At 41.6% G+C, this 24,014-nt stretch overlaps 1 protein-coding gene and 1 long non-coding RNA gene across 8 annotated transcripts in view; both read right to left on the bottom strand.

Moving 5' to 3' along the window:
- MTUS2 (microtubule associated tumor suppressor candidate 2) overlaps nucleotides 1-24,014 on the bottom strand; it is a 550,651-nt gene that overhangs the window by 257,616 nt on the left and 269,021 nt on the right. The window lies entirely within an intron of this gene.
- LOC106727985 lies at nucleotides 3,926-23,352 on the bottom strand. Its single transcript, XR_001364214.1, has 3 exons — nucleotides 23,341-23,352; nucleotides 19,120-19,122; nucleotides 3,926-4,012 (listed from the first exon to the last, which is right to left on the bottom strand). It is a non-coding gene; the product is annotated as an uncharacterized LOC106727985 (long non-coding RNA).

Here is a 24,014-nt window from a genome sequence, read left to right as displayed (position 1 = left end):
GGTTTTTTGGTGCGATGGTAAATGGGATTGTTTTTATAATCTCTCTTTCTGAAAGTTCACTATTCGTGTATAGAAATGCCTCAGATTTCTTGGGGTTAATTTTGTATCCTGCTACATTGCCAAATTCATGTATTAAGCCTAGTAGTTTTTTGATGGAGTCTCTAGACGAAGGGAGAGAGAGATAGAAACATCCAATGATGAGAGAGAATCATTGATTGGCTGCTTCCTGCACGCCCCCTACTGGGGACCAAGCCCAAAACCTGCTTGTGCCCTGGCCAGGAATTAAATTGTGATCTCCTAGTTCATAGGTCAATGCTCAACCACTGACTCAAACCAGCCAGGCAAAAACATTAATCTTTCCCCCCAACTTTACTGAGGAATAATTAACAAATATAATTGTATATTTTTAAAGTATGTAACATGATAATGTAATGTATATATACATTGTGGAATAATTAGTAAGATTAATCCTATATAATAAAAGGCTAATATGCAAATTGACCAAATGGCAGAATGACTGGTTGTTATGATGCGCACTGACCACCAGAGAGCAGACGCTCAACACAGGAGCTGCGCCCTAGTGGTCAGAGTCCTCCAACAGGGGGAGTGCTGCGGGAGCCTCTCCTACCTCCACAGCAGTGCTAAGGATGTCTGACTGATGGCTTAGGCCCGCTCCCTGCAGGCCTAAGAGGTTCCTGGGGCTCCCGGACTGCAAGAGGGCGGTGCACCATCCCTCATCTCACAATTACTCTTTTGTGTGTGTGTGTGCTAACAATGCTTAGAATCCACCAGCAGCTTTCAAGTATATAATACCACATTAATAAATATGGTCATTATACATTAGATCCCTAGAACTTAGCCGTCTTATAACTGAATGTTTGTACCATTTGACCTACATCTCCCCATTTCTTTCCCCCCACCCTGCCCTCAGTAACCACCATTCTTTTTCCTGTTTCTATGAGCTGTTTTTTTTCCTCCAGATTCCACATATAAGTAGTGTCATATAGTATTTGTGTTTCTCTGTTTAGCTTATTTCACTTAGCATAATGCCCTCCAGGTTCATACATATTGTCATGAATGGCAGAATTTCTTTCTTTTTTATGGATGAATAATATTCCATTGTATATATGTACCACATCTTCTTTATTTATTAATATATTGATGAACTATTTTGTTGATGGTTTCCTTTGCTGTGCAAAAGTTTTACAGTTTAATATAGTCTCACCTGTTTATTTTGCTCTTGTTGCCTTTGCTTTAAGTTTTAAATCCAAAAAATCATTGCCAATACATCACTTAGGTTGTTTACATATCTTGGCTATTGTAAATAATGCTGAAAGGAGCAAGGGCATACAGATATCTCTTTCATATGTTGTTTTCATTTTCTTTGCCTATATACCCAGAAATGGAATTCCTGGATCATATGCTAATTCTACTTTTAATTTCTTGAGGAACCTCTATACTGTTTTCCACAGTGGCTTTACCAGTTTACATTCCTTTCCTTTTATATTCTTGCCTCCTTTGTTGTAAATTAATTGACTATGATCTTGTTTTTCTGAAGAGAGTATTTTCTGCATCACAAAATCAGGGCATATATTCTTGCCTCCTTTGTTGTAAATTAATTGACTATTTATGATCCTGTTTTTTCTGAAGAGTATTTTCTGCATCACAAAAGCAGGGCGAGGGTTCCCTTTTCTCCACATCCTTGCCAACATTTGTTCTTTTTTTTAATAATAGGCATCCTACCAGGTGAGAGGTGATAGCTCATGGTGATTTAGATTTCCATTGCCCTGATGAGAAGTTATGTTAAGCACCTTTTCATGTACCTGTTGGCCATCTGTATATCTTCCTTTAAAAATGTTTATTTAGGTCATTTACCCATTTTTAAATAAATTGTTTTTGCTGAGTTGTATGAGTTCTTTGTGTATTGTGGATATTAACTCCTTATCAGAGGTATGATTTTCAAATATTTTTTTCCCACTCAGTACGTTGCCTTTTCATTTTGTTGATGGTTTCTCTTGATTTGAAGAAACTTTTTAATTTGGTATAGGCCAGGGAAAGCAGGTCCATGGCAATCCCTGGATTTATGAGTGATCACGGTACTAAATGCTTATAACCAGGGAAAGTGTACAGCGTGTCCAACATTCTATAAAATTGTGCTCAAAGCAACATTTATAATCGTATAAAAATGCTCTACAAGGTCCATGTTACAGGGCAGCGGCTTGAACAACACCTTTGTTTTTTCATTTACAATTTCCTTTAGGACTGAGGTCATCTTTTTCCTTCTAGTTGAAGAATCTCTCCTCAGCCAGCCTTCCTGTGGTTCTGGGTGATGTCTGTTCCGTCTTTTAGTTGTATTTTTGAAGTGGTTGTTTGCGGCGGCAAACTCCGGTGTTCACCTATGCCACCATCTTGGTTTCTCCCCATTTTTATATATGAGCAAAACATCGAGGCATAGAAAGAATCAGAGCTGTAACAGGGTCTTTTTTGATAAACACAGCTGAAGGCAGCCTGGCATTCTTTTACCTATGTGCTGACTGCATAGTATTGCATGGCTGTCATCACAATTTTTAAATAACAGTAAGAAGAAGAAAAAATCTAAAATGGCTTCAAATGCCATCATTCAGAGACAGTCACTTCTGACTTGGGAAACTTTGCTTACCCAGACAGTTCTTTCCCCACCTTTTTATTGAGGCATAATGCACACACCAGAGTCAGTTTAAAAATATCAACAATACTGAGATTTAATTTCCTTGCAAAAAGTTTTGCTTTTTGTTTTTGTTGTTAGTCCTCACCTGAGGATATTTTTCCCATTGATTTTTAGAGAGAGAGTGGAAAGGAGGGAGGGAAGGGGAGAGAGAGAACACTGATGTGAAAGACACACTGATAAGTTGCCTCCTACACTTGCACCAACCCACACTCCAAGTGCGGCAGGGGATCGAACCTGCAACCCATGACTGGGAATTGAACCCGAGACCCTTCGGTGCATTGGCCAACACTATAACCACTGAGCACACCGGCCAGGGTGCAATGATATTTGTTTTTAGCCATATATTTTGTGGTACTCTACAATTTAGAAAGTGAGATCATTCTAAAGACCACATATACCCAGCCCCTCCTCTGCATCCTGCCACTGCCCGACTACAAGCCCCTATCATCTGAGCCTATACTGGTCTCCTCCCCTCCCAACCCACTCTCTACACTGCCCTTCATGTGGCCTTCTTTAACTCACAAATCAGTTTCCTTGCTGACCCCTCTTTCATGATCTCCAAAGCATCCATGCATTACTGCCACGCCCTTTGAATCCAGACTGCTGTCACCCCTGATAACTGCTGTTCCTTCACATTTGTATCCTCTTCTCCCACCACATTCTCTGGTGTCCCAAGAAAACTACACACTTTTCCAATAGGATCCCTTTCTCTGTACACAGGTCCATAATAGAATCTTCTGACCCCTCTTTCATGATCTCCAAAGCATCCATGCATTACTGCCACGCCCTTTGAATCCAGACTGCTGTCACCCCTGATAACTGCTGTTCCTTCACATTTGTATCCTCTTCTCCCACCACATTCTCTGGTGTCCCAAGAAAACTACACACTTTTCCAATAGGATCCCTTTCTCTGTACACAGGTCCATTATAGAATCCTATAAATGTTTGTTTCAATGTTGATCTCCCCACCAGACTGTAGGTCTCAGAAAGTAGGATGGGGTCTTTCAAGTTGGGATCTATAATCCTTTACAAGGTACATGGCATATAGCAAATAGTCAATAAAGGCATTTGTTAAAAATATTAATCTTTTAAAAATATTTTTATTGATTTCAGAGAGGAAAGGAGAGAGAGATAGAAACATCCAATGATGAGAGAGAATCATTGATTGGCTGCTTCCTGCACGCCCCCTACTGGGGACCAAGCCCAAAACCTGCTTGTGCCCTGGCCAGGAATTAAATTGTGATCTCCTAGTTCATAGGTCAATGCTCAACCACTGACTCAAACCAGCCAGGCAAAAACATTAATCTTTCCCCCCAACTTTACTGAGGAATAATTAACAAATATAATTGTATATTTTTAAAGTATGTAACATGATAATGTAATGTATATATACATTGTGGAATAATTAGTAAGGCCGCCGCCATCTCCATCGCCATGTTCCCTCTGAGCCCCACGCGGATGGCTGGGGCTGCACTCAGGAAGGGCTGCACACGGGGCGAGCTCCCTGCCATCCCCTAGTTCCGCCTGAGCTCCACGCAGATGGCCTGGCCACATGTGGAGCGGGCTGCACACCCGCGAGCCCCCTGCTATCCCCTTGTTCCGCCTGAGCTCCGCGCTGATGGCCTGGCCACATGTGGAGCGGGCTGCACACAGGGTGGGGACCCCGCCTTCGCCGCTTTCCAGGTATGATTTTCAAATATTTTTTTCCCACTCAGTAAGTTGCCTTTTCATTTTGTTGATGGTTTCTCTTGATTTGAAGAAACTTTTTAATTTGGTATAATCCCACTTGTTTATTTTTGCTTTTGTTGCCTTTGCTTTTGGTTTTCAAATTCAAAAATTAATTGCCAACACTGATGTCAAGGAGTTTACTCCCTAAGTTTTCTTCAAGGAGTTTCTTCTTCAAGTATTTAATCCATTTTGAGTTGGTTTTGTGCATAGTTTAAAATAGGGGTCTAGCTTCAATCTTTTGAATGTGGCTGTACAGTTTTCCCAACACCACCTATTAAAGAGACTATCCTTTCCTCACTGTATAGTCTTGGCTTTTTGCCACAAATTAATTGACCATATATGCATGAGTGCCCATTTCTGTGCTAGTACCATGCTGCTTTGATTACCAGAGCTTTGAAATATAGCTTGAAATCAGAAAGCATGATGCCTACAGCTTTGTTCTTTATCAAGATTGTTTTGGCTATTCAAGGTCTTTTGTCATTCCATACAAATTTTATGAAAGGTTCTTCTATTTCTGAGAAAATGTCATTGAATTTTGATAGGGATTGCACTGAATTTGTAGATCACTTTGGGTTTTATGGACATTTTTACAATATTAATTCTCCCAATCCATGAGCATGACATATATTTACATTTATTTTTGTCTTCTTCGATTTCTTTTATCAATGTCCTCTAGTTTTTAGACATTGACTATCATCCTCTTAGTTAATTTATTCCTAAGTGTTTTATTGTTCGTGATGGTATTGTAAATAGAACTGATTTCTTAATTTCTTTTTCAGCTAGTTCATTGTTAGTGTACAAAGAAGCAACTAATTTTTGTATGTTGGTTTTGTATCCTGTAACTTAACTGAATTCACTTATTAGGACTAACAGCTTTTTTGGTGGTATCTTTATGGTTTCCTATGTACTGTATAAGAGCATGTCATCTGAAAAAAATAGATTATTTTACTTCTTTCTTTCTGGCTTGGATGACTTTTATTTGTTTTGTTGCTGCCTAGTAACTATGGCTAGGACTTCTAGTACTACGTTAAACAGAAATGGCAAGAGTGGGAAACTTGGTCTTGTTCCTGATCTTAAAGAAAAGGCTTTTAAATTTTCAGTTATGAACCATGCTAACTTGGTACAAGTGGGCTTGTCACATATGGTCTTTATCATGTCGAGGTACATTCCTTCTCTATTTAATTCATCGAGAGTTTTAATCAAGAGAGGATGTTGAATTTTGTTAAATGTTTTTTTGCATCTATTATAATGATCATATAATTTTATCCTTCATTCTGTTAATGTGATGTATCACACTTATTCATTTGCATGTGGTAAATCATCCTTGCATTTCAGAGATGAATCCTATTTGATCATAGTGCCTGATCCTTTCAATTTGCTCTTGAATTCAGTTTGCTGGTATTTTGTTGAGGATTTTGGCATCTATATTTATTAGGAATATTGGCCTATATTTTCTTGTAATTCCCATCTTTAAAACTACACTATGTATCAGGAAAGATGGAATTATTATTATTCCCATTTTATACACAGGTGATTCCACATCTCTTAAGTGACAGAGTTGGTATTCACACCCACATTGTCTAGCTCTAAGTCCACATTATTTGTACAAGACCAAAGCCTGCCTAAGCTGCTGCCAGGATGAGGAAACTCAGCTTAATATACTGGCTCTCTTGCAGACTTTGTGTGGCTTTTGAGTAAGTTATTGTACTAACAATTGATAACTAAAAAGACAGAAATCACAATATCAATCAATCCCTTGTCAACTTGCATGGGTTGATTAGTGCACAAAGCTCACATTCTTGTGGGGATAACATTGTTAATGTCCTCTTCAATGAAATACTAGTAAGTTCAAAACCAAGGCCACTTCCCGTCCTGGGCCTCCCTTTGCTCTTGTCCTCATAGCTACAACCTTACCTCCTGCTCGTTCATTCCTGGATTGATATCCCTCTAAAGCTCAAATGATCCCCTGCAGTTCATCCGTAAACTCCTTTGGCCCTGAACCCTTCTCAGTTAGGGTCAGGGCAGCACAAAGACTAGACAGGATCCTCAGAGGACACAGGAAACGACCTTCACTGTCTGATGATGCTGCGGCTCCCCTGGGACTAGAAGCAGAGACACTGTTTCCCAAGAATCAGGAGATAGAATGAATAGAGCTCCTTCCAAAAGGAAAAACGCCCAATACATCTCTCTCCTTGAGAAGCTATTTTTAGTTCCTTCAAGTGTCTTTGAATCCAAACAATTCAAGGAACTGCTCGAGTTCATAGTTTCAACGTGTTCCAACTTTGACAAAATACATTATGTCATGTGGGAAGAGATCCAACCAGTCTTAGCTGCCTGTGGGCCCACAATGCCAGCTCCGAAATAGGATCTTTGTCAGCGCTGGCAGTGTCTAGAGATGATTTGTGAGTACTGGTGGCCCCCTCAGCAGTAAGTATTAGAAAGAAAAGCAGGGCTTAGGTTTGTACTAGAGCAGATCAACCAACTAGGAAAGAATAGAAACAATTATCAGTGCAATGCACTTCCATTCTGAAAAGAAAAATCTCATACATAATATTAACATGATCTCATTCATATGTGAAACCTAATGAACAAAATCAACTGATGAATAAAATAGATCCAGAGACACAGAAGCGTGGAACAGCATCCACAGACTCTCACAGGGAATGTGGGGGAGGGTGGGTGCGTGGGAAGAGATCCATCAAAGAACTTATATGCATATATGTATAACCCATGGACACAAACAATAGGGTGGTGAAGGCCTGGGGCAGGAGTGGGCTAGAAGAGGTCATGGTGGGGGGTTGGTGGGTAGTGACATATGTAATACTTTCAACAATAAAGAAAAAAAACCTGTATACCTTCAAGTGCAAATTTTAATAATAAAAAAAGTTTGCAACTTTTTGCTCTTTTTTTTTAACCCAAACACCCACAGTAAAAATTCCTCCTGAAAAGAGAGAGAGAGAAAAAAAAATCTAGAGTTTAGAGTAAATACACATTACAAATCTATACCAGCATCTTCGTGAGCATGTCTGGCCTCAGCCTGGGTTTCAAAACAAACATACTACCAGAACTTTCAAAGAATCCTATTATAGAAAGAGAAAAATTCTAACAAATGATGAAGTAGAGAGAAAAAGCCACCTAGCTCTGAACAGCTGTTTATAAATCATTCTCATCGAAATGATACATGTGTAGGGAAGTTAAAGAGCTAAGGCTCAAATGGGTCATAAAGAAGTGAAAAGGATTAACCATGGATTCGGGTCAATGGCTGATTCTATCTCTGAAGCAGGGGCCGAACTGGAAGATGATGGTAATAGCGGTGACCCTTAGTGGCCGAGCGGGAGGACAGGGGTAAAAGAGTCACCATCTGTGAGGACTCCATTTACAGGGGTGAAGGGGAATTGCCACCAATTAGGGAGCTATTCTTTAGAGAACCATTTTTATGATGCTCAAGGATGTGGGTTATGCATTCTGACTGACTTTCTCCAGTGTTCATTCATTTGATATAAATTGAGTTGTAGGACAGGAACATGGAAGGGGTGGCTCACCCCTCGCATAACTGTCAGAACTGAGGAGATTCAGAAAGCAAACAGGGTGCAAGGAGAGTCTGCACCAGTCAGGCTTCTCTGGGGAAGCAGAACCAGTAGAATACAGACAAACTTATACCTGTGAGCGTAGTCATATATATGTACATGCACACACACGCAACCGGGGGTGGCAAACCCAAACCCACAGTGCAAACCTGCAGGGTGGAGAGTCTCAGGTATGAGCCGATGATGTCATCTCGGGGCAGGATTTCTTCTCCTCAGGGAAGCCTGGTTTTGCTCTAGGCCTTTGAAGTAATTAAATGAGGCCCACCTAGAGTATATGGATAACACTCTTTACTTAAAGTCAGCTGATCACAGACGTCAACCACATCTTCAAAATGCCTCTGCAGCAACACCTGGATTAGTGTCCAAGGGACTACTGGGTGCTACAGCCTAGCCATGTTGACTTATAAAACTGCCCATCACAGAGGGGAAGGCTGGCAGCTGAGGGAGGACTGGGGAGACCTAGGGGCATGAGCAGGGTGGGTAGGAAGCAAATGCATACATGAATGGAATCCCAGGTACCCAGGCACAGGGACCCAAGATCAGCATCAGAGAAGTGAAGATGCTGGGGTTACAGCACTGAGCCCTGACCATAGTGGCTACATGCCAGGCATGTCCAAGGTGCTTCACACACCTCCTTCAGCCCTCACAATTACCCTGTGGCACAGGTACCACTAACCACATTTTGCTGATGGGAAGCTGGCACACAGAGAGGCCGACCAACTTTCTAAGGTCATACAGCTCCTAAGCACACAGGAAAAATTCTAACCCAGCCCTTCTAACTACAGAAAGGGTCTGCGGGCTGTGGAAGGGGCTAGAGTCAAGGGCACAGATGGAGAAATTACTTTAGCTTTTGGACAGAAATAGGAAAGAGCTCAAGATGAGTGTAAAGAGAGAAGTGGATAGCAGTTAAACAGGAATTCCAAAGAGCGGTGGGGGTTTCGAGTTGTTCACAGAGGGGAAGGCTGGCAGCTGAGGGAGGACTGGGGAGACCTACAGAAAGGGTCTGCGGGCTGTGGAAGGGGCTAGACTAGAGTCAAGGGCACAGATGGAGAAATTACTTTAGTTTTTGGACAGAAATAGGAAAGAGCTCCAAGATGAGTGTAAAGAGAGGAGTGGATAGCAGTTAAACAGGAATTCCAGAGAGCGGTGGGGGTTTCGAGTTGCCCCTGAGGAAAATGGGGTGAGAGAGCAAAGGATGAAAGTATAGCCACAGACTAGTATAGACAGCAGATTTCAGAGGCTGACCCCTTCCTGGTGCGGCCTCAGATGGGAGCTGTTAGCATGGAATTGAAGAGGCAAGGAAGCAAGAAGACCAGGTACCAGATGGGCCAGCCAGTGGGCTCCCCAGGAAAGGGCAGAGTTAAGGTGAAGATGTCCAGGTGGCATTTGGCATTTGGAGAAAGTTAATGTCAAAACAATTCACACTCTTAACTCTGTTCCTCATGGGTCTGCCCCAGGCAGAGTCAAATACAGTGAAGGCCGTGAGTGGAGTAGAACATGCAGACTTTGCTTTTTACAGCGGTTCTCAACCTGCGGGTCACACCCCCTTTGGCGGTCAAACGACCCTTTCACAGGGGTCGCCTAAGACCATCCTGCATATCAGATATTTACATTATGATTCATAACAGTAGCAACATTACAGTTATGAAGTAGCAACAAAAATAATTTTATGGTTGGGTCACAACATGAGGAACTGTATTTAAAGGGCCAGAAGGTTGAGAACCACTGCTTTAGAAGGAAAAGAATCCCCTTTCTTCTGTGGGGATTCTTCAATTTTGCATATGTCCTACTGGCTCCATTTCTGTGGGTGACAGACATTTATTAGTGAGGGAATTTTCCCAATCTCTCTCCCCTTTGAGTCTGTTCTATTGCCCTGTGTGGAAGTGCAATAAGTAATCTTTGTTTTTCCTAAGATGAACCAAAAAGAAGTCTTGTGGATTAAAAAAAAAAAAACTTCATTAAAGAAAAAAGTTTGCCAGACTAAGATACTGACCCTATCAACAAGGGAGAGCAACTACTTGTTCTTCTACAGGATGCTAGAGTCACCTCTGTGTGGTGAGGGGTGGTGGCCAGAGTCAGTTTCCTGGCTATGCAGACACACCCGTCTGGGTGAGGATGGCAGCCTAGGGAATGAAGCAGGGACCAGGGGAGGACTATGGTCGTGCTCCGACAACACTATGGTTTTATTTTCTAGGGAAACTCCCAGCTTAACACAGAGGGTTTCAATTGATGGTTCAGGAAATTGTACTTTTTAAATTTTTATGTTCTGAATATTAAGAGCAAATATATCAATGTGTTAACAAATGATTTTACTCCAAGTGAGAAGAAAAATGAATATGAAAATAGAAATTAAGGATACAATGTATCTCAGAATAGTTAAACTACCCATGAAAAGTGAAACTATGAAGTTAGTAAATGATATAAATAAGAAATAATAATTGTTAAGTATAAGTACAGTGAAAGGAACCTAAAGAGATGCTTATTATAGAGACAAATCCATGAATACTAATTGTAAACCTGAATAAAATGTTTCAAGTATTGATAAGAGAATATTAATACAAACCAAACCATACAATGATTAAGAATAAAGAAAAGGAAGTTATTAATGCTTGCATACTCTTGTGATTTGTATTATGCTTCCACACTATGGTTCTCTTTTCTTAAACAAAGAGTATCCTTAAGATTCTTAGATTCTTAGTACAAAAGGAAGGAAGGAAGGAAGGAAGAAAGGAAGGAAGGAAGGAAGGAAGGAAGGAAGGAAGGAAGGAAGAAGTAATGGAAGGAAGTAAAGAAGGAAGGAAGGAAGACTGAGAATAGCTCTGTGTTTATTCACTTATTCATCAAGATATAGTTGAGTCTCTTCTACTTATGTATATACAATACCTTGTTTTAAAAGGATTTATGGGAACCTACAAAAATATATACAATGTAACAGTAGAAAAAGATATAAATGAGAAATGGGACAAAGAGAAATAAAACAGGGTGGATTAGTTGACAAAAATAAAAAAGAAGATTTTCCTAACATTAAATTCTCATTAAAGATGTGGAAACCTGCATTTTCCTCAACTTCTGAAATATGTTTGTTTTAATTTCTGTAGAATTCTTCTAGATTCTATCCATTTGAGTTTCCTAAACAGGAGACAAAAATTAGGAGCACACACATATTATAGCAAAATTCTTAGCCAAATATCTAATGAACTGACAGAGTTGTTTAAAAATACCTGACACCTGGCTAAATTCAACCATTCACTGCCCCTATGACTAGGTTGTGTGCAGAGAACTATCTGTGGACTTCTACACAAAGGAATCTTTTCCCCCTCATGCTACTATTAGGAAGAGTGAAAGAATTGGAAAGAGGGGACATAAGAGACCTAAAGTCTCCTTTGTCATAATGGAAAAGAATAACATCTAAAATCAACAAAAGGAAGAAGCGTACTTACATCACTGAGAAAGTAAAAGAACTGGAGGTGGTTTCCTTTGGGGTGGGGAATGCACTGGTAATTTTTGTAAAAGATTTTTGGACTTTATCATTTTTTTATGTATTATAAGCATCCTATATAATAAAAGGCTAATATGCAAATAAACCAAACGGCAGAACAACTGAACAACCGTTCGCAATGATGTGCGCTGACCACCAGAGGATGCGTGCAGAACATGGTAGGCCATCAGCAGCAGGCGGGAGAGCATGAAACATGGCAGGCATCGGCCTCGGCAGCAGGATGATGGAGCAGGTGAGCGGGGGCACCAGACCAAGGAGGGGCGCCGGTCCCTGTCATCAGGGCGAGCCTCCGGTGGTTACTGAAAATTCTTTGCTCCCACCCAGCACTTGCACAATTCAACCATTCACTGCCCCTATGACTAGGTTGTGTGCAGAGAACTATCTGTGGACTTCTACACAAAGGAATCTTTTCCCCCTCATGCTACTATTAGGAAGAGTGAAAGAATTGGAAAGAGGGGACATAAGAGACCTAAAGTCTCCTTTGTCATAATGGAAAAGAATAACATCTAAAATCAACAAGAGGAAGAAGCGTATATCACTGAGAAAGTAAAAGAACTGGAGGTGGTTTCCTTTGGGGTGGGGAATGCACTGGTAATTTTTGTAAAAGATTTTTGGACTTTATCATTTTTTTATGTATTATAAGCATCCTATATAATAAAAGGCTAATATGCAAATAAACCAAACGGCAGAACAACTGAACAACCGTTCGCAATGATGTGCGCTGACCACCAGAGGATGCGTGCAGAACATGGTAGGCCATCAGCAGCAGGCGGGAGAGCATGAAACATGGCAGGCATCGGCCTCGGCAGCAGGATGATGGAGCAGGTGAGCGGGGGCACCAGACCAAGGAGGGGCGCCGGTCCCTGTCATCGGGGCGAGCCTCTGGTGGTTACTGAAAATTCTTTGCTCCCACCCAGCACTTGCACCTGCTGCTGGTGCCAGCCCCACTCGCACCCACTGCCAGCACCGGAGCTGCCGCTTGCACCCGCTACTGGCGTTGGTCTCGATCACTCAGCGCCATCAGTGGATGCAAGCAGTGGCTGCCAGCTCCGATTGCCCCTGAGGGCTTCACCACCTGCCCCTGCTCCTAAGGGGTGATTGTGGCAGCAGCCATTGCTTGCATCTGCTACTGGCGCCAGCCCCAATAGCTCTGAGCCATCAGTGGGTGCAAGTGGGGCCGGCGCCACTAGCGCATGGGAGTGGTGGTAGCAGGAGCGGGGCTGCTGGCAGACAAGACAGGGGGCCACAGCAGGAGGGGACAGGCGGGGGCGCGGAGGATGGGCCAAGACCCACCCCTGTGCCCACTGTAACCTCATGACCCACAGTTCCTTTCAAGGTGCACGAATTCATGCACTGGGCCCCTAGTGTATACTATAATAAAAGCTAAATTTAAAAATTAAAAATAAGAAAAAATATTTTAGAAATTATAATAATTTTTATCTTCTGTTTTATTTTATTGTTGCTAATCCTCACCTGAGGATATTTTTCCATTGATTTTTTTAGAGAGAGAAAAGGGAATAAGAGAGGAAAACCTCAAAATGAGAGAGACACATCTGTTGGTTGCCTCCTGCATGCACCTTGGCCAGAGCTGGGGATCGAGCCTATAATTGAGTCATGTGCCCTTGACCAGAATTGAACCCAGGACCCTTCAGTCTGCAGGCTGATGCTCTATCCACTGAGCCAACTGGCCAGGGCAATTTTTATCTTTGCCGTAGTTTTTAAATTACTTCCAACTTTTGAACATTTCCTTAGCACCTGGAACAGAACAGGCACAGAACTAGGCAGTGGGGTCACAGCAGAGCCGGCGGCTGAGGAGCTGACCCTGAAACCGAGGACAGTCAGGTGTGTCCTCCAGTGCATTTCTCCCCTCCTCCATCTGATGCAGCCCTTCGGCAGAGTGGAAGGGGCTGAAGGAAAGTCACAGTGATATGTGTTGGGATGTGAATTTGTTTAGAGAAACTCATATCATTCAGTTGTCTTCTCTCTGTTGGTTAGGCTGATGGAAGTGTTAAGTTCTGCAAAGTAAATCAAAACAGGTCTCTTTTTTGGCCGATTGTTTACTAACCTGCCCACCTCCCTTCCTTAGTTAGATTTAACAGGAGTGAAAATACATCAAGTTGGTTGTAGACAACACTGCAAAAACATGTTGTCTCTATTAATAGATGCCACTGAGGAGGGAAGTAAAGGCAACCTACATCTCCCCAACGTAGCTGTGAACATGGCTGGGCAAAGAGTGTCTTGCCTTAAACAGTAGGAAAGATATTCTCCATTTACTCATCAGCAGAAAGTCAGTGTGGCTGGTGAGAAGGAAACGCAGCCATAGCCAGTGACAGATCTCACAGGGTGAGGACTGATCTGGACAGTGTTCCTCATTACCTAGGCATTCCTAGTGGAAATGCCCTGCCATCACTTCCATCAGCCAAAGCTCGTGGTCCTTGAAGACCTACTGCAGCTCCACCCCTTCTTCTCCCTCCAAAAAGCCTCAACGGCTAACCTGGATGACTGCCCTGCACTCAGGGCTGAGGGGCTCAATGCAGGGGCTGTTTTTAATATCAACTTTCTGTTCAGGATTTAGTTACATAATAAGTCTCCCCATTTACACTGCATTTTATATCCTTTAGCCTAGAGGGAGCCTCAGTTACATGCTCTCATTCTCACAGTACCGTGGAGAATGAGGTTTGGAGACGTGAAACGGTGAGTGAGAAAGTTGCAGAGTGGGGACTTGAACTGCATACAGTCTTCCCAGGGGAAGTCCTGTGCTCTTCCATGACCCTGCATTGGCCTCAAATATACCTTGGATGGAACTTAACTTTATTACTATAGTTCTTTATAACATTCCCCAAATTTATCTGCATGGCATTGCCTGTACAAAATTAATACGTATAACTCCTTGTATAAAATTAATTTTATATAAAGTCTTCTTTAATAAATATAAGCTCTTTAATGCCCAGACCCTCATCACCCACATATAGCTCTGCCTTGATGCTCAAGCACCCAGAACAGGAAGATATCAATGGGCTCTTGCCAATGTTTCTGAAGTGTTATTTTAATATGAGAGCAATCAAAGACATTTTCAGGGATCCACACCTGATAACACCTGTCAAACTTGTACTGAGACAGCCTTCTCAGCCTTCTTAAGGATAAGAGATAGTTACTTCATATAGATTTATCATAAAACATCTAGTGTTACTAGGAATGATGGGGAATTTTATGTTCACTGAAATAACACTCCTTTGAGAATCAGAGAGAGATGGAAAATTTTCAAATGCTCTCACACTTTGTTAGAAGATTGATCTGTGTTTTTTCCCTCGAGCACTGTCTATTCCATAACATGACACCACTTATAACAGAGGCTTTTTTTTTATTATTAATCCTCACCTGAGGATATTTTCCCATTGACTTTCAGAGAGAATGGAAGACATGGGGAGAGACAGAGAGAGAGAGAAACATTGATGTGAGAGAGACACACTGAGTGGTTGCCTTCTGCATGTGCTCCAACCAAAGCTGGGGATCCAGCCCGAAAACTAGGTACGTGCCCTTGACCAAAATCAAACCCGGGACCCTCCAGTCCGAGGGCCGATACTCTTATCCACGGAGCCAAACTGGCCAGGGCTCAAAGTCTGTTTTGAACACAAATGGAATCTGTTCTTTATTGCTATCCTGGTTATTTTATATAGCCTTCTTTCATCTTCTGATTTTGTCAGAATGTTGTAGAGATTATTCTGCCCCACGTTGATCTCGCTGCCAGGAGTAACTGAACTCAGCAGCACAGGGAACTGTACGCACCCAGGACCCAGAGGCATCCCTTGGTGGCAGCTCCCCTCAATTCCCACTGAAGCTTCATCTCCTTCGGTCCCTGGGGACTCTGGGTCAATGAACCATTATTTCCCCTTCTATCTTCTCTACCTTTAAAGGTGTGGTATTTCCATTTTATTTTTTCTTCTCTTGTCTTTTTTTCCTTTCTTCTCTTTTTTTCTTCTCATTTCACCCTCCATGTTTAGAAAATATAAGTGAACAAATGTTTTTAAAATTTTTCAATAATTAAAGTAGAAAGAAACTAGGCATTTATCTTTTTTAAAATTGAGATATAATTGACATATAACATTGTATTAGTTTTAGGTGTACAGCATAAATGTTTGCTAAATTACATATTACAAAATGATTACCACAGTAAGTCTATGTATTGACATTCTTTTCCATTTTTGTCAGTCTAAAACAAGGGAAAATAATATTGTATTTAATTCATTTTATTCTATCAACAGTGAAGCAAAAAAATTACCATAAGTTTGTTGGATATTGGCTACTTTTCTTATGAATGTCCATTCATGTCCTATGCCCATAGTTGCCGTTGAGAACTTTCATTTTTTACTGATTTATAAGAGTTCCTTACATATGAGGGAAAATAATCACCATTCATAATGGTTACAAGTTGTCCATTTTATTGTTTGTCTTATAATTCTTATTACCTATAGAAGTTTTAAATTGTATTTCAACTGAAAATTTGAAACAAACTATCCACCTTTTTATACAGATTGCAGTGATCAAAATGCCTTTTAATATTTTCCTTTACAGCTTCTGCTTGTGGTGCTATGACTAGAAAGACCTTTCTCCATCTTGAGATGACATAAACATTTGCCTGTATTTTCTTCCAGTGTTTTACAGCTTTATTTTTGTTTTTATTTACACTTGTAATTCATTCATCTTGAAGTTATGTTTATATGATGGATATAGAAGTGTAACTTCTTTCCCCCCAATTCTTCTTATTTTAAAATCTGCCTTTCCATACTGAATATGTGCATTATACATGTTTTATAACACATTTGTCTATAAGATATAGTATATATTTATACAGTATATGCTTTATACATAAAGAGATTTACCAGCTGATTGATTGACTTGGGTTTATTTCTGGATCTTCCATTCTAATGACATGACTGTTTATATTTTAATAATTTCAAATCTTTCAAAACTTTTTAAACAGGAAGGGCAAGTGCCTTCTTATGACTTTTCATCTTCAAGTATGTTCTGGAACACTTATTCCTACAGGGGAATATTAGCACGCTTTGTCCAGTCCCCCAGGGCTCTGCCTGGCACTTCAGTAGATACATGCTTGCGGGGGCGGGGGTCCCACAACACCTGCACGGCACTGAGTCTTCCCATCGGGATCAGGGCGGAACCTTCATTCGTTCAGATTGTCTTTTCTCTCCCTTGGCAAAGTTCTGCAGTTTCCTCACATACCCTCACCTTGCTTCCTTTAATGTTTGGGTTTCTGTCTCCTTGTTGCTGTAATCTGTGGCTCTTTATTCCGCCTTCCCCCTTGGCAGTTAGAGAGGGACACTGTTGGTTTTTATCCTGCATATTGCACTGGCCTCCTTACTAATTTGCTCTGAAAGTATGCAGTCTTTGATTTTCAATGAACAGCATCCTATCATCAAAATGACTAATTTGTCTCCTCCTTTGCAATGATTGTACCACATATCTTTTCCTTGAAGAAATGCCTTTGGCCAGCATTTTAAACGCAATAGAAATTACCAGTGGTAACCGTGGATGTTCTTCCTCTAACCCTGGCCTTCATAGCAATGATCTCCTGACATTTGCTAATTGCGTGTTTTTATAAATGTTTTTCATATCCTGGGTTGTAACTATTTTTTGGATAAAATTTTACACACCATATGCTTAAAAACTAGACAAGACACCACCGTGGAGGGCTCTTGTCTATCGCCAGTCCAAGTGAGGATCTGAGGGACAGACGCTTTTCTATTTTTGACTTTCCTACAGATTTCAATTAGCTTTTTACTTTAATAATATCATCATATAATCTGTACACATCAAATTTTTAAGTTATAAACCTTAATAACATTTTAAATATCATAAAAAGAGGGTTTTTTCCCCCAAAATACCATGTAAAAAGAATGCTTTTTGTCACACATCCTTCCTAAATTCAAAATTTATAACATCAGATTTGTAATTAGGCCATACATCACTTGTTTTTCTTTCAATACTTAATAATATCATCATATAATCTGTACACATCAAATTTGTAAGTTATAAACCTTAATAACGTTTTAAATATCATAAAAAGAGGTGTTTTTTTCCAAAATACCATGTAAAAAGAATGCTTTTGTCATACATCCTTCCTAAATTCAAAATTTATAACATTAGATTTGTAATTAGGCCATTCATCACTTGTTTTTCTTTCAATATTATCCCCCCAATGCTCCCCTATCCCCCCACTCCTGCCCTCTCCCCCCTGGTGTCCGTGCCCATTGGTTAGGCTTATATGCATGCATACAAGTCCTTTGATTCATCTCTTCCCCTGACTCCCATCCTCCCCTACCTTACCTCTGAGGTTTGATGGTCTGATCCATGCTTTTCTATCTCTGGATCTGTTTTTGTTCATTTGTTTATGTTGTTCATCACTTTTTTAAAATGAAGTTCATATGAGATAGAGCACCAAAGAAAACTGCATGGGATCAATGTAACCTTACTATTATTTAGATTTTTAAAAATTAGTTTTTGAGCAAGTTTTTCCTCAATTAAATATGGCTTGATGTATATTCATGTACTGAGACTCAGGGTTCTATCCTCTTAGCAATATTACCAAAAGAGCTTAGATTTTCTTCAATGGGCAAATGCAACATTGTATTTAATAATACAAATAAATAATTACATTTTTAGTTAATAATTACAGGTATATCACTGTAATTATTAATTTTTATTGACAAGCATAACTTGAATGCCCTCCAATTGTGATAAAAGAAAAATACATAGGAAATAAAATGGGTCTTTCCTTACAGTTTTTGAATGAAAATGTGAAAAGGAACAAACTTGTGTTTTAGGGCCCAGGAGCCTCTTGAGAAGCTTCTGTTCTGGAGTCTTGGGACCAAGGACACAAGATCCATGGAAAGCCCTTCAGAAACCACAGGGCCACCCTCACCGGGCAGAGAGCCCACAGGGGTTCTATGACATAGGAAATAAAATGGGTCTTTCCTTACAGTTTTTGAATGAAAATGTGAAAAGGAACAAACTTGTGTTTTAGGGCCCAGGAGCCTCTTGAGAAGCTTCTGTTCTGGAGTCTTGGGACCAAGGACACAAGATCCATGGAAAGCCCTTCAGAAACCACAGGGCCACCCTCACCGGGCAGAGAGCCCACAGAGGTTCTATTAGGTCTCTGTTCTCCTAGACTCCTAGGCCCCCTTCATTCCACCTCACTGCTTCTCTTGGAGTCTTTGAGGAGCGCAGGGTCCTGCCAATTTCTGTGCTCAGCACACAGCACGCACACCCCCACCCTCACTGCCTCCGAGGAACCGCAGGCGGTATCCACACACTGCTAACGGGCTCCTGTGTATGTGAGGCCGCTGAACTGAGCTTCCCACAGGTACTCAGCAAGAGGGACATCGCAGGAAACTGTTAGATTCTAGTAGCTGCCAGTGTATGTTGTAGGACCTTGACAATGAGACCTCTTTGTCCTAAGACTCAAGCTACACGTGAACAGTATACCTTTCTCCCATGAACCCCAGCGCGACCTTTAGTGTCTTTAACCCTGGTGTGTGTCACAGGATGAGGACATAGACCTTTGCTCCAGCCCAACTCATCACTAACTCACCCTGGGATGGTGATAAAAGTCATCTCCCCCTTCTGGCATCCGTCTCGCCCTCTGGGGATGATCGCGGCCACCAGGAGGGTATCTCAGCGTGGACAGTCCCGGCTTCTGGGGTGGTGAGCACCGCGGGAACAGACCGCTAAGCCTGTGAAGGAAGAGTGTGCGGTGCACGGAGGGGCCCGAGGAACATGAGGGACGGTCCAAAGGGAACATATTCCTGGACAAGTGATCAGTCTCTAGCCAGTGAGCACACCTTTCCTCGGCTGTAACGAAAACTAGGACACGGACTGTTTCTTCTGTACTCTCAGAGCCTCTGTTGGACACAAACTAATGGCACCTGCTTGAAACAACACCCGCTCCTTGGCTGGCAGCTTAATTCGCACGTCTATTCAGTGAAACCATTCTGACAGGTCTGTCCAGGCTCATTTGCCTTGATTAACAAGCCTGACGGTGGCAACAGAAGTCCCCTCTGTCAGCACCGACTTCCGAGGCCCTGGGTGACAGTCCCCGAGATGCGCTGGCATTTCTCATTTTCTAACCTAAGGGTCAGAGTAAATGGGTGTTGACAGCTGACAGCTGAGGCTGCCTGTTGAGTCCACAGCACTTCTAATAAAGAGCGCGAGGAAACGACTCAAGCCTCCGATTTCTGCCACCGTGGCCTTGGTGGGACGCTCAGGTGGCTGTAATTCTGTTGCACTCTTTTGTGGCAGGGACCAGAGGTGGGGTGGGAGACTTCAGGGTGGCTTTTGGCAAACCTGTGGTAAAGGTTATACCACACACCTATGTCTACATATAAACACACGCCCACTCACTCACGTACAGCAATGTTCGGAGGATCCCTGCATACCTGCTGTCACATTTTTGCTATCCGATCCTAAAACTGAGGAGAATGAGTGGGAGAGGGCCACCAGCGACCCTGCACACCCCCAGGGCAGTTACAATGTGGAGGACAGCAGGGCAACCCTCACCCGCGGCCGGCCTTGGGAGCAGCTGTCTCCTTCCATGCCACACCCTGGTGCTAGGAGTGGCACAGCCCTGTGCCAGCTCAGGCCAGGACAGAGCCTACTTAACCGAAGTCCCCCGGAGTGGCAGCAGGCAGGGAGATAAAAATGCTGTGGCCAAGCATCTCCATTCCTGCCAGAGAAATCCATCCGTGTTTACCTCCAACCCTTATCATGAACTTACAGGCCTGGCTGGTGTGCTCAGTGGGTTGGAGCGTCATCCTGTGCACCGAGAGGTGGTGAGTTCAATTTCCGGTTGGGCACATACCCAGGTTGGGTTGTGGGTTCGATCCCTGGTTGGGTGGGGTGAGTACAGGAGGCAACAGATCCAAGTTTCTCTTTCTCTCTCCCCTCCTCTCCCTCTCAAATCAATAAAAACATGTCTTCTAGTGAGGATTTTTTTAAAAAGTTACATAAGAAAGATTGTAAAATGTGTTATTCTTTGCTCACAGAAATCCCAGCACACAGAAAGAGAACAAAGCACTAAATTAGAGAAAATACCATGGACAGTAAAGAATGCTCTTGTGTAGAGAGAAAAAAAAGAAGTGAGGAAAATTTTCAGAATTTATTGGAAGAAGTAACCAACCTTAGCAACAGCACTGTGACAACATGCTTTACGTACAGTCCACTTTGAATTGACATAAACGGAGCCATAGATTAAGGGCCCTGGTATAAGAAATTAAAATCGCAATGTCATAGCTGCACCAGCAGAAAGTTCTCACCAGTTCCTTAGAGAGGAAGAACTAGGCATTTACAGCAAAACCTATCACATATAATATAAATTACTGTATTTATTTAGAGTGAAAATAATGCATAGATACATCGTAAATGTATCTACTTCTATGTGTGGGTTTAATTATCCTCAGGTTTCCCTATTGTTTTCACAAGTTCTGAATTGCTTGGCAAGTAGATATCTGAACTGAGCCCCACAAGGCCCTAACTCAGCAGGTGCTGGCTGGGTGAGCCATCAGGTGTGAAGGCTGACTTATGGCTTTATTTACGTCTGGGTGTGCTCCAAGTTAAAATAGAACATTTTTCACAGATATCTACGCATTGGCAGTAAAGAGTAACAACCCTATAATTCCTGGTTGGTCCAGTTGATATTAAACTTTGTTATGGCCCCACAACCATTAAATAGAATAAACCCACACCTTCTATCATTCAGCTTGAAATTATGAGACTTTTTTTACAGAACCATTTGGAGGCAGTGTGGATATCACCAAATCTGAATGCCTCATTTCTTCCATGAAGAACCTGAGGCCCAAACAAGTGAAGCAGAAACTGCCTAAGGCCGTGCAGCTAGTTAGTAAGAGAGCTGAGGTTAGGGGCCTACCAGTCCCTCTTTCCTTACATTTCACCTGCTCATTTAAAGGCAGCCAGTAAAATGAATTCTCATATGTTATTATGAAAGATACATTCGATAAAAAGATGCATTATCTTTGCTATATACAAACAACTATTCCAACATGTAAATTTATAATTTTTGACAAAACTAAGTAAATTGAAAAGAAAACAAAGACCACCTAGTTTTTAGTGACTCTGGTATTAGTTACCCTGAAGTATGTGGCTGAGGGACATGTAGCCTGGCCAAAATCACCCTTAATAACAACATAGCCACAAAGGGACTTCCAGATGCCAGTCCCAAGTTCACACATGCACACACCGCTGCTCAAATTCAAACCCGGTAGGGTGAATCTATTTTACTGAAATCACCAAAGCCTCCCAAACTGCTTCATACACAACCTGCACGCATTCAACTGTGTGGGAACATTCAACGCAGTGTTAATTTAGCATCCAAAAGTTACCAGGCTCACCAGAAAAAGAATTTTATGTCTACTGGTTGAATAGACCCATATTACTAGCAGTTATAGCATTAATGCAATCTAGACACACTTAATCACAAAGTCTGTAATACTTCATTTCGCTGGTGTACTCACTAGCAGATAAGAATCTACATTTCACTTCACTGATACTGTGTGTTTCTCTCCCTTCTTGTCTTGTTTTTAATCCAGGCTGTGCTTGTTCGGGAATGTATGATACAAAGTGACTAAAGTTATTTAATAGCTGTATTGTTTACATAGCAAATTCACAGGGTAAGATTCGCATATCACAGAAATGAAGTTTTCTTTTTACCTATAAGCACTCATTTGAAAATTTTATCTGGCTAGCTGAATAATATGTCATCAATAGTCTGGCATTTCCCTTACTTGAAAATACAAATATCTGCATCTCAAAATATCCTAAGGATGACCTTGACCTTGACCTTGACCTTAGGCTTTCGCTTTCACTTTCACTGTGCCCCTACCTGGGTGGGGTGGGGATGTTGTTCAGGGTAGGAGAGCGGCTGAACCAGAAGAAATTCCATGGAGCTCTGATGGCTCCCTGTCTCCTTCTGCATCATTTCCACAACAGACAGGTTAGCATCTGCAGCTCGCTCCCCTCGCTGTCCTTCTTTACCTTCATTTTCCCTTGGACTTCATATATTTCTCTGCTCCCCACCTTTTCCCTTCTGTTTTCGATATTGTCCAACTTTGTCTAGATAGTTGAAGATATCTTACTCCATGAAGATATCTTAAACAAAATGCTAAAGGACATGCGCTGTGCTGTTCTTGTACCTGAGGTAATCCTCTCTGTGCAGGATTTACTCCATCTCCTATGACCCAGGCACAGGTACGAACCTCCTAAACAACCAGTCAGGATCAGAGGCAGCATCTATGGTTTTAGCAAGTCTCCCCAGCCCTAACCCCTATACAAGACTTTAAAGGGATCCAATATGAGATATTCATTCGTCCTGTGTATCTAGCCCAGGAGCCCAAAGCTCCTGTCGTCAGGGATTCATGTGTGATGCCTCCCGTGAATGAAGAAATAAATGCCTGCCACATAAATCTTAAAGATGTTATGATTAGAAGTATTATTACATCCTTTAGAAACTCTAAACTGATAACACAATCTAGAATTTTGTTGTCTAATGGGGTAGCCACTAGCTATTGTGGCTACTATAGCCATTTAAATGTAAAGTCATTAAAATTAACCAAAGTTACCACACTTAAATGGTGAGATGGCCCCAATGGCTACGGTACCAAGGGCACAGATTGGTGCACTTCATCTTTGTAGAAAGTTCTATTGGACAGAGATGCTTACAGACACACAGGGGCCCTACCAACAAGTAAGAAAATGCCTCTTTTTTTTTTGGCAATGACCATTAAGAATTTAACTTTTAGAATAGAATTTTCCTCTTTTGACCACAGTAGTAAATTCTGTATATAATTCTTGAGCCAAACTAGATATACTTGCTATAAAACCAGTGATTTCCAATTGTGCTCCATGGAATTCCACAGGGACTGGCACAGCCAGGCATGGCAGGGGAGGGGAAAGGCAGCGGGGGCTCGGATCCCTACATCCCTCATCAGCCAGCAACTCTGCTTGTATGGAGCTGTTTGTAAATGTCCACTGACTCAGAGTTCCTGAGAAACATTACATATTCACTCTGGAATTTGAATTGCTCTATTTCACAGTACAATAGGGACTATAAGTGAGAGAAGGTGATCTACCACAATCACTAGAAACAGTCCTGAAATCTGGTAGATTGTGTCCAGTATGAAATTATTCCCTTCAGCCTTCAGTTGTATGTATGCAACTCTCTAATTCCCCCTTCACCTCCCATTGACTCATATTCTATCACTCCAGGTAAGCATTACATGCCTTTTACTTTACAAAATCCCAACACCATTATATAGGCACTGCCAAACACTACTTTTTAAGTAGCTGGGACAAATGAAGTTAACTAATGTGATCTTCTTGGAGCTCTTTACCTTTTGTCCAACATTTCTCTATGCTCATCCTTTCTCATTTTCTGTCTTTATGGCTACACTCCCCACCTGTATATTTC

The sequence above is a fragment of the Myotis brandtii genome, unplaced genomic scaffold (genome assembly GCF_000412655.1).
Source record: "Myotis brandtii unplaced genomic scaffold, ASM41265v1 scaffold513, whole genome shotgun sequence".
Lineage (NCBI taxonomy): Eukaryota > Metazoa > Chordata > Mammalia > Chiroptera > Vespertilionidae > Myotis > Myotis brandtii.
The sequence above is the reverse complement of the archived record's forward strand: the minus strand, read 5'-3'. Positions and strand labels throughout refer to the sequence as shown.